Raw genomic sequence first — 8,229 nt, 5'->3', positions numbered from 1 at the left:
AAGTCATAATTGAGTTGACGCCATCGATGGAGGAGGAGGCTCAGGGTCTCGTGTGTGAATTAGGCGTTTCGCACACCCAAGACGATCAGATGTCCGATCCGATCCACGACCGAGATAAGGTGAGTGAATTGAATAAAATCTATTAATAACAATTTTGTATGAGTTAGCAATTATGGATTAAGTTAATAATTTGTAATGTTGTTGCTTGTGTAGGAGCGTGATCTAGTTGATCGACAATCATCTCCACCGAGGGCATCACCACCTCCGCCTCCCCTGTCTAGAGACCTTTCCCGTGGATCTCCCGCACATAGTCAGGGACATTATTTTGATGATCTATATGCCCATCTGAGCAGATTTATAGCGGAGCAGGTCGACAAGCTGGGTTGACAGATGATAGAGAGGGTTGATAATCTGGAACGATAGTTGGTAGGAAGGGTTGAAGATTTGTCTAATGATGTTAGAGTGCTGCGTGGCCATTGTGCGGACCTAGAAGATGAGATTGCAACACTTCGAGGTGATATAGTCGGTAAGCGATGGGTTGATGGAGACGGTGATCGAAGGGGTGATAGAGGGGATGATAGAGATGGGGATCTCCTGTAGTCATACATGCATGATGATTATACATGGGAATCATTTATTTTATTCATCGAGCGCGATGGGATAGGAGCAGTGGTAGAGGAGAGGGGCCCATCGGGGAAGGAGATGATGGTAGATGAGAGAATGGCTCCGTCGGGGACAAAGACGGTGGAAGATGAGGGAATGGCCACGTCGGAGACAGAGATGGTGACAAATGAGGGAATGGCCCTGTCGGGGACGGAGACGGTGACAGATGAGGGGATGGAGGAGGTGGCGAGCCCTGGGGTGGAGGAGGTGGCAGTGTATAATGTAAAAAAGTGTGTTGTTGACATGCCAGAGACGGTGGTCGGCTAGAGGCCGAGAGTGCCGTCACAGTACGTCGTCTCTCCCTTCATGGCTGAGGTGAAAATGAGGAGGTTCGTCGATGGGACGTACCCCAATCTATTCCGGGAGGTCAACCATGCTAAGTGGAAAGCATTCGAGGCTGAGTGGCAAAGAATGTTGCCCGGGGTAAGTATTGCATAATTTAGTAGACTATCAGAACTCGTATATACTTCGTTTAACATTTTTTCTATTTTACTTCCAGAGCCACACACATGATAGCCGGAAGGACGATATTGGACGCATACAAGAGGTTCCATGATATCACCACTCAGGGGGCTTGGCTCGCCGATGATGTAAGTGAAGTGTTATTGTTACTTTTTGTATACATTATGTTTAATTTGGTAAATGAAATAAGTATTTATGTCTTTGATTTTCCTTGATGTAGCACATCAACATGGCCATGGACTTGTTGCGTGATCGAGTTGAGAGATATCCACAATCATTCCACATGCTTGGCCGCATAATACTGAACACTGAGTTCTTGCGTGCCGTTACCATTGAGTATCAGTCGCTCCAGCTTCTAGGTAATGAGTACGTGCTTCCCATGTATATGCTCGAGTGGGTCATCGGGTTGTCACCGAGTGTTGGAGGAAAGCCATGGGAGGGTTTTACGCATTTGAACATTCTAGTGATCGTGAATTAACACTGCATTGCACTGGAGATTATGTTTCCTGATTTGACGATATATGTGTACGATCTCGATCATTCATGCCTGACTATGATTGTTCCTCTGATGGCTAGACATGCGGGCTTGACTGTGGAGGACAAACTATCCATCTTGCGGGACACGACGACGGCGAGACAGTCTATATCCTAAGTCTTTGTAATTTTTTTTAAAATTTAGTAATCAGTTCATACGTAATTTGAACCGAAGTAACACATGTTTGTTCACTTGCAGGGGTGACTGTGAGATTTTGACAATCAAATACATAGAATTTTTGAGTATAGCACATAAGGTTGATGGAATCAACCAGTCATGAATACAGAATTAACGAAATAAGTTAGCGTGTGATTTATATGAATTTAATTGTGATCCATAAATTATGTGTAATATTTTTTGTAATTAATATTTGTAATTATTTGTAATTATTTTTCGTAATTGTTTATAATTATTCATGTAAATATTGTTTATTTCAATGTAAATACTATTTATTTCAATGTAAATACGAGCTGAAATCTGAATATTGATTATGCTGCTGTAAATACTGTTTATTTAAATGTAAATACGAGCTGAAATCTGAATATAAGAGAACTGATTTGTACAAAATTGACGAGTATGTCCTACTGATTTGCACCTGTTATACCTAAGCGGTCAGGGAAACTCTCTAGTAGATAGTATTCTAGAAGTACTTTGACATTTAGGACCACGTGGTTCAATGAGAGGTGGCAACAATGTATTGAACGGGCGAATATGATCGGGAACTTTCCACTCGGCTTCGTCTGGAAGCGAAAATATGGTTTCAACATATGCAGCTCTCCAGTTTTCGGTAGTGTAATAAGGAGAGCACAATGTTCTCGCTGTAAATCCTCGATACATAGCCACCACAACTGCATGCTCGCATGGAAAACTTTCTAACAAAAATTGTTTACAAGTGCATGTTCCATCAGTCAAATCTACCATGTATGTCGTATGATGTGCACATTCCACAGAGAAGCGTGAGTCGTCTAGTGGTTCGACATTTAACTTTCTCCCAGCCTCTGCAGCCTTGAAGAGCTTTACCTTTTGCGTCGGGACTAGCACGCTTATGCAATTATGTGATTCGCACGTCGATCATGAAAACCACTGCTGCAGTTTCGTACGGATATTCTCAATTAGTGCGAGAATGGGTAAGTCTCGATCTCTCTTAAATAATGCATTGAGAGACTCCACATTGTTTGACGTCATCATGTTATATCGACGTCCTGGAAAATATGAGCGTGCTCAATGTTCAATCCCCATTTTCATTGGATAGTCCCATGTCGGGAATGATTTGCTTCCTATTTCAACCATATACCTATTACACTCTTCAATACTGTAAGCTTCAGCCGCTCTCCTAAACAATGAAACGATGCCTTTGGCCCGATACCTAGTCTTGAAGTTGCCTTGTATATGGTACACGCAATACCCATGATGTGCATCGGGAAAAACTTCAGCAATACCATTTATTATAGACTATCCCCTATCGGTTACAAAGGCAAGGTCCTTGACTTCCCCGATTACTTCCCTGAGCTTTGTGAAGAACCAACGAATCGATAGATCATTCTCGTTATCAACTATGTTGAATGCAAGAGGGTAAATTTGGATGTTGACATTTTGACATGTAGTAATAATCAACTTGCCTTGGTATTTGGATTTCAGAGTTGTACAATCGACTAGAATTAGGGGTCGCATAACATTTTGAAATCCCCGAATGCATTGTCCAAGAGCCATAAAGAAGAATTTGAAGTAGCTCTCGACCTCCATCTCAATAAAAATTGCCGAGTCAGGATTAGTTTTTTCCATGTTATAGCAATACCTGGCCAACTTAGCATAGCTTTCCTCTGCCGAGCACATTAAATCCTCCAACACGCATTCTTTGGCCTTCCAAGTCTTCTGGTAGCTCATGACTACTCCGTACTCTCGACGAACGTCGTTAATGATATTCGATGGTCTGTAGATTGTCCGTGGATCCTGATAATTGTGCATTATCTATCGACCAATAAACCAAGCTTGGGCTTGCCTGTGATCATTGCAATAAACTCTCACTTCACAAGTATGTTTTCGTGTATATTTGCGAATCACGAAGCACTCATTCGTGTCCATTTTCATCGCTTGCAAACGTCAACTGCAACTATCATCTATGCATGATTGCGTCAACAACGATATATTCGATTTTTTCACTCTAAATTTAAAGTTGTATTTCAGTGCAATTAGGTGCACGACTTTTTGCAAATCTTTCTTCATTTCAAACAGCTGCTCGACATATAAATTCTCATTATCGGGAACCACACGTGAGGAGTTAGAGGATGGTCCACTCGATCTAGCCCCCGAGGTCCCACCCCACTCTTGTCTCTGCCGGGATAAAGCAATCAAGTTCTCGTTTGTAAAAGTATTTGTATTTTCGTTCTCGTTGTCATGAGCTATGGAGGGGATTCTGTGTGCAACTATCTCTGGAATAACCACATCATCTTCACGAGCTATTTCAACCATATCCCAAAAATCATTAGCATTGTGATCCCCACCTCTTGAGTCTACTTGTTCATTTTTGACGACATCCTTCCTTACTAAAGTCACACAAGGAGGAGTCGTGTGCTTATTGTTCAATTCAATCAAATAATTCACTTCATCAACATAAGAAATTATTATAGGTGGAATAGGAAGTGATGCATACTCGCTGAATTTAAATTTCAATTTCATGTTGTACTAAGAATGATCAATATTCAACTTATTCTGTAAATCATCATAGAGTTTTGCATACGATGTACCTGATAATATGAAAATTGCGATATCATCACGTTTAGCATTTTTCCATTTCCATACCCATTGATCTATTTCGTCCAACTCGAAATCACCAAAGTAACAAACTAAGACTACAACCATATCTGCATGTCAAAATAGAATTTTTAATTATAAGAAAAATATTAACAGCAATAAAAATAACCTAAAAAAGGGGGAGGGAAAAGAAAACAATTGACAAACAGTCAAATCACCGGCCTGCACTGGGCCGTTCTGACAATGTATCTGCAGATGAATTTTTTCTAGTCAAATACTTAAAAAAATTACGAATCTATTAATTTTTTTTATCTACATTACCGTTAAATGTCGAAATACAATTTATCGATTTAAACATATAATAATTTAACGAAAACAAGATTAAATTCGCGTATATAAACTTACCGAACCGACGAGATTGATGTCCACAAATTTTTCGACTTTCGATTTCGATAAATTTTTTAGTTTCTGCAATTGAAGCAGATGAAGAATGAGACTGTTTTATTTTTCTATATTGGAGTAAACAGATAAGAAAAGTATGAAGTGTTTGATTTTCATTTGTTAAGTAAAAAGGTATTGATGTCATTTATAAAAAACAATTTTTGTAATTGTATAATGTATTTAAGCGTATTTTTGTCCATAACATTGGATAAGTCTTGAGAAATCAAGTAAAATTAAGGTGATTTGAGTGAGTCAATTTTAAAATAACCCATCATCTAGCCTTGTCCGAGTGATAAAGACCTAGAAATTTCAGCCCATTTTCAGCTTCTTCTATGTTGCAATCGTAGGTCGGAGTTAGATACAAACACCTAAGGTTAGTGGCAATTATTGAGATTAACTCTTTGGCTCCATCTCACTTTTAAATTGCAGTTTTTTCCCAATATGTTTTCCATTGTCGGTCTCCTTTTACATCTGTGACTTTCTTGATTTCCCATGAATAACATCGAGAAGAATTCCTGTATAAACCCCGACACTGCGTGTTTGAAGGTGGTGTACTGCCATTGGAGGGAGTGCCACTCCCAGACGCCATTATTTTCAGCAAAATTTTGAGTAAACTAGACTTGGAATCACTTTGTTCACTGGCTTGCGTTTCCCAGGGTCTCCGTTCAATTGTTTCTCTCAAGCGCTTTCAACTATCCGCTCTCTCGATCTCTCTGTAAGCATTCATTTTCAGATAATTATGTGCATAACTCCTTATTTTTGTTTATATTTAATAAGTTAAAGGGTTAGTTGAGATGATCTTGGCTGCCCTTTTTGCGTTTAAGAATCTTTTTGAAATTTATTATCTGTGTGTGGTTGAAATTGCTTTGGCACAGTAACAGACCATGCTATTCTTTTTGAAAAGAACAAATACATTTTCTTGTTGGAGGTTTTTATGTTTGAATATCATTGAAGGGGATGCTTAGTTAAAAGTGCCTGGAATAATAGGCACTTTCACTGAATGGCAAGATTCTGGATTGGATTGCCCCAAAATTATAAGGGCTACAGAGGGTAGCTATTGATTGTCTCCGGTTGTATGAGTCCTCAATAACCATCATTCTTGGGCCGCATATCCAAAAATTGAATTTGCTCAGGTGTAACTCACTCTCTTATGCATTCTTTCATCTGTTGGTAAAAGGTGCCCCAATTTAAGGTATATTCTTTATTAGATTTGGAATCTTAAAATATGTTGTATCCTATTAATCAAAATGGCAAGTACTCTTGAGTTGTAGCTAGAAAGTTCATTGCCATCAATTTCCAAACTATCTTGCTGGCCTTTGGTTTGCAAGCATAAAAAATAGCATACACTGATTTGCATAGTGATTGAGAAAGGCTAGGCTAGGCTTAAAATGCCGATTTGCCTAGCTTACTTATCTCTGTTATATGTATATCAGGATTCTTGTCCTAGAGTTGGAAGGAGAGACATCACCTGAAATTTTCAAGAACCTGGTAGAAATGTTGAAAAGCATTCTCTGTTTGGAGGTAAGGGTTTTCATATTGTTTATTTAACTACTTTTTCTATTTAGAGCAAGTTTGGTAGAGATTTTAATCCAATTAATATTAATTTTTTGACCGTTGTTTCACTCTTTTAGTCGTCATTTTTGAATTTTTTTTTCACAGATAGGATCCACTTTATCTCTAACGGTCAAAAAATCAATTATCAAAATCTCTTCCAAACAAGCACTTATTTTAAGTAAGTTTGGTCCTTTAAATAATTATTTGTTTCACAGAATTGTGCTTAGCTATCAACTTATTAAACCTATAACTTATGCGGTCACTATCTATGAAAGTCCATGGAATAGAGCTTCATATGATTTTACTTACATTGATCTATTCCTACCCTAAACTCTCAAACTTCTAAAATTGCAGCCTGTGAATGAGCAAGATGCTATTATGTTTGGCATCTTGTTAATGGAGTTTTACGATTTATGGCTTACTGCAGTTTAGGGGCCCAAATTTTGAAATTCACCTCAGGCCCTATGAAACACAGGTACGGCACTGATGGTTCGGCTCCTCAAATTGGCTGGGAAATTTCGTGAAGAGGTGAAAATTCGTGTCAAAATTGCATTGAATCTTTTAACTCTCAACTTCACAATCGCAACTCATGGTCAGTGTAGGCTAGGTAATTTGGCCTTTTTTCTTGTTTATATTTCAGGTATTCTCTATTTGATACTAATTCGTTGAAAATCAATTCACTATTTGAATGATTACGTTACTTGACCTCTTTTGATGTCATTAACTTTTCTTGATTTGCAATTTCGATTCATTTAAAATTGAGAGATTTAAGGGATTCATTTTGATTTCCATAGTTCATACAGTGATTGGGGTGCTTACATTTGTTTATTTTTTCTGGTAGTAAGTAGAGAATAGAGCTTCTTTATGAGCCCCTGTTTGGAGCATATTTAAATTCAATTAAAATTTGTTTTTAATTAATTACAAAAAAAATAAAAATAATAATAAAATAAAATGGAATTGATTGTCTTTATGGATATGTGATGGTTTTCCTCCATATGCAGGTTGTTGATTGTCTTTAGAGGTTTATGTAGCAGGTTGCTGCTCGGGAATGCCTGTTATATTAACAAAGATGATTTTGATCAGTCCAAAGCGAAAGATTTTGAGGCAGGGGATGCTTGATGCCATTCCTGAGGATGAGGATTTGGGGAAAGAACAAAGGAATGTAAATAACGGATTTCATTGGCATCGGAAACCACAGGTTATGTGAATACCAGTTTACTTTGCTAGCATTGACTTTTGTGATGTTTATATGTTACTTTTGGTGGTACAAATATTTGAAGGTTTAGATAGGCTGTATGCAACTAGACTTTTAGAGGGTGGATATTGATTTGTATTCCCATTGGCTGATACTCTCAAGTAGTTCGTCTTTTGCATTTTTGTGCTTCACAGTGAGTTGAGAGTGTAGACGAGAGATCTAGAAGTTTAATGAGAGAAATTTTACAAATATTTAAGAACTAGGATGCATGGAAAAGTTTTCCCAGATATCTTAGCAGGGGAAGAGATCTAAATCAAGTGAAGTGTATTGAAGATGAAAATGAGCAAGTTCTGTTATATAGAGATGAGATCAGTGGATCACTAAAAGATGAAGGAATTATCTTTAGATTATTTAGTGGAATTTATAGTGTGGATGGTTTGTCACTCTTTATTTTGATAGAAATGTTAATTATCCTGTAAGAATCTTAGTTTTAGAAATGACGTAGGCTATAATGACAATGTAGATGAGAATAACTATTGGTTCAAAGAACAAATTTGGCTATCTTTTAGGGGGATTATTGTAGAATCCATTTACCTATTAAGATGTTGATTGAAAAGGTTGGGGGGGG

General features: G+C 37.9%; 1 long non-coding RNA gene across 3 annotated transcripts; it reads left to right on the top strand.

The window, feature by feature from the left end:
• The first annotated feature begins 5,099 nt into the window (after nt 1–5,099).
• On the top strand, nt 5,100–7,501 carry LOC111398508. 3 transcript variants are annotated; one of them, XR_002703360.1, is made up of 4 exons: nt 5,100–5,567; nt 5,807–6,044; nt 6,286–6,373; nt 7,408–7,501. It is a non-coding gene; the product is annotated as an uncharacterized LOC111398508 (long non-coding RNA). The 3 variants fall into 3 exon arrangements; XR_002703361.1 differs by having other exon boundaries at nt 5,840–6,373; XR_002703359.1 differs by having other exon boundaries at nt 5,807–6,373.
• Nucleotides 7,502–8,229: the final 728 nt, after the last annotated feature.

This window comes from Olea europaea, chromosome 8 (assembly GCF_002742605.1).
Source record: "Olea europaea var. sylvestris chromosome 8, O_europaea_v1, whole genome shotgun sequence".
In the NCBI taxonomy this organism is placed as follows: Eukaryota; Viridiplantae; Streptophyta; class Magnoliopsida; order Lamiales; family Oleaceae; genus Olea; species Olea europaea.
The sequence above is the reverse complement of the archived record's forward strand: the minus strand, read 5'-3'. Positions and strand labels throughout refer to the sequence as shown.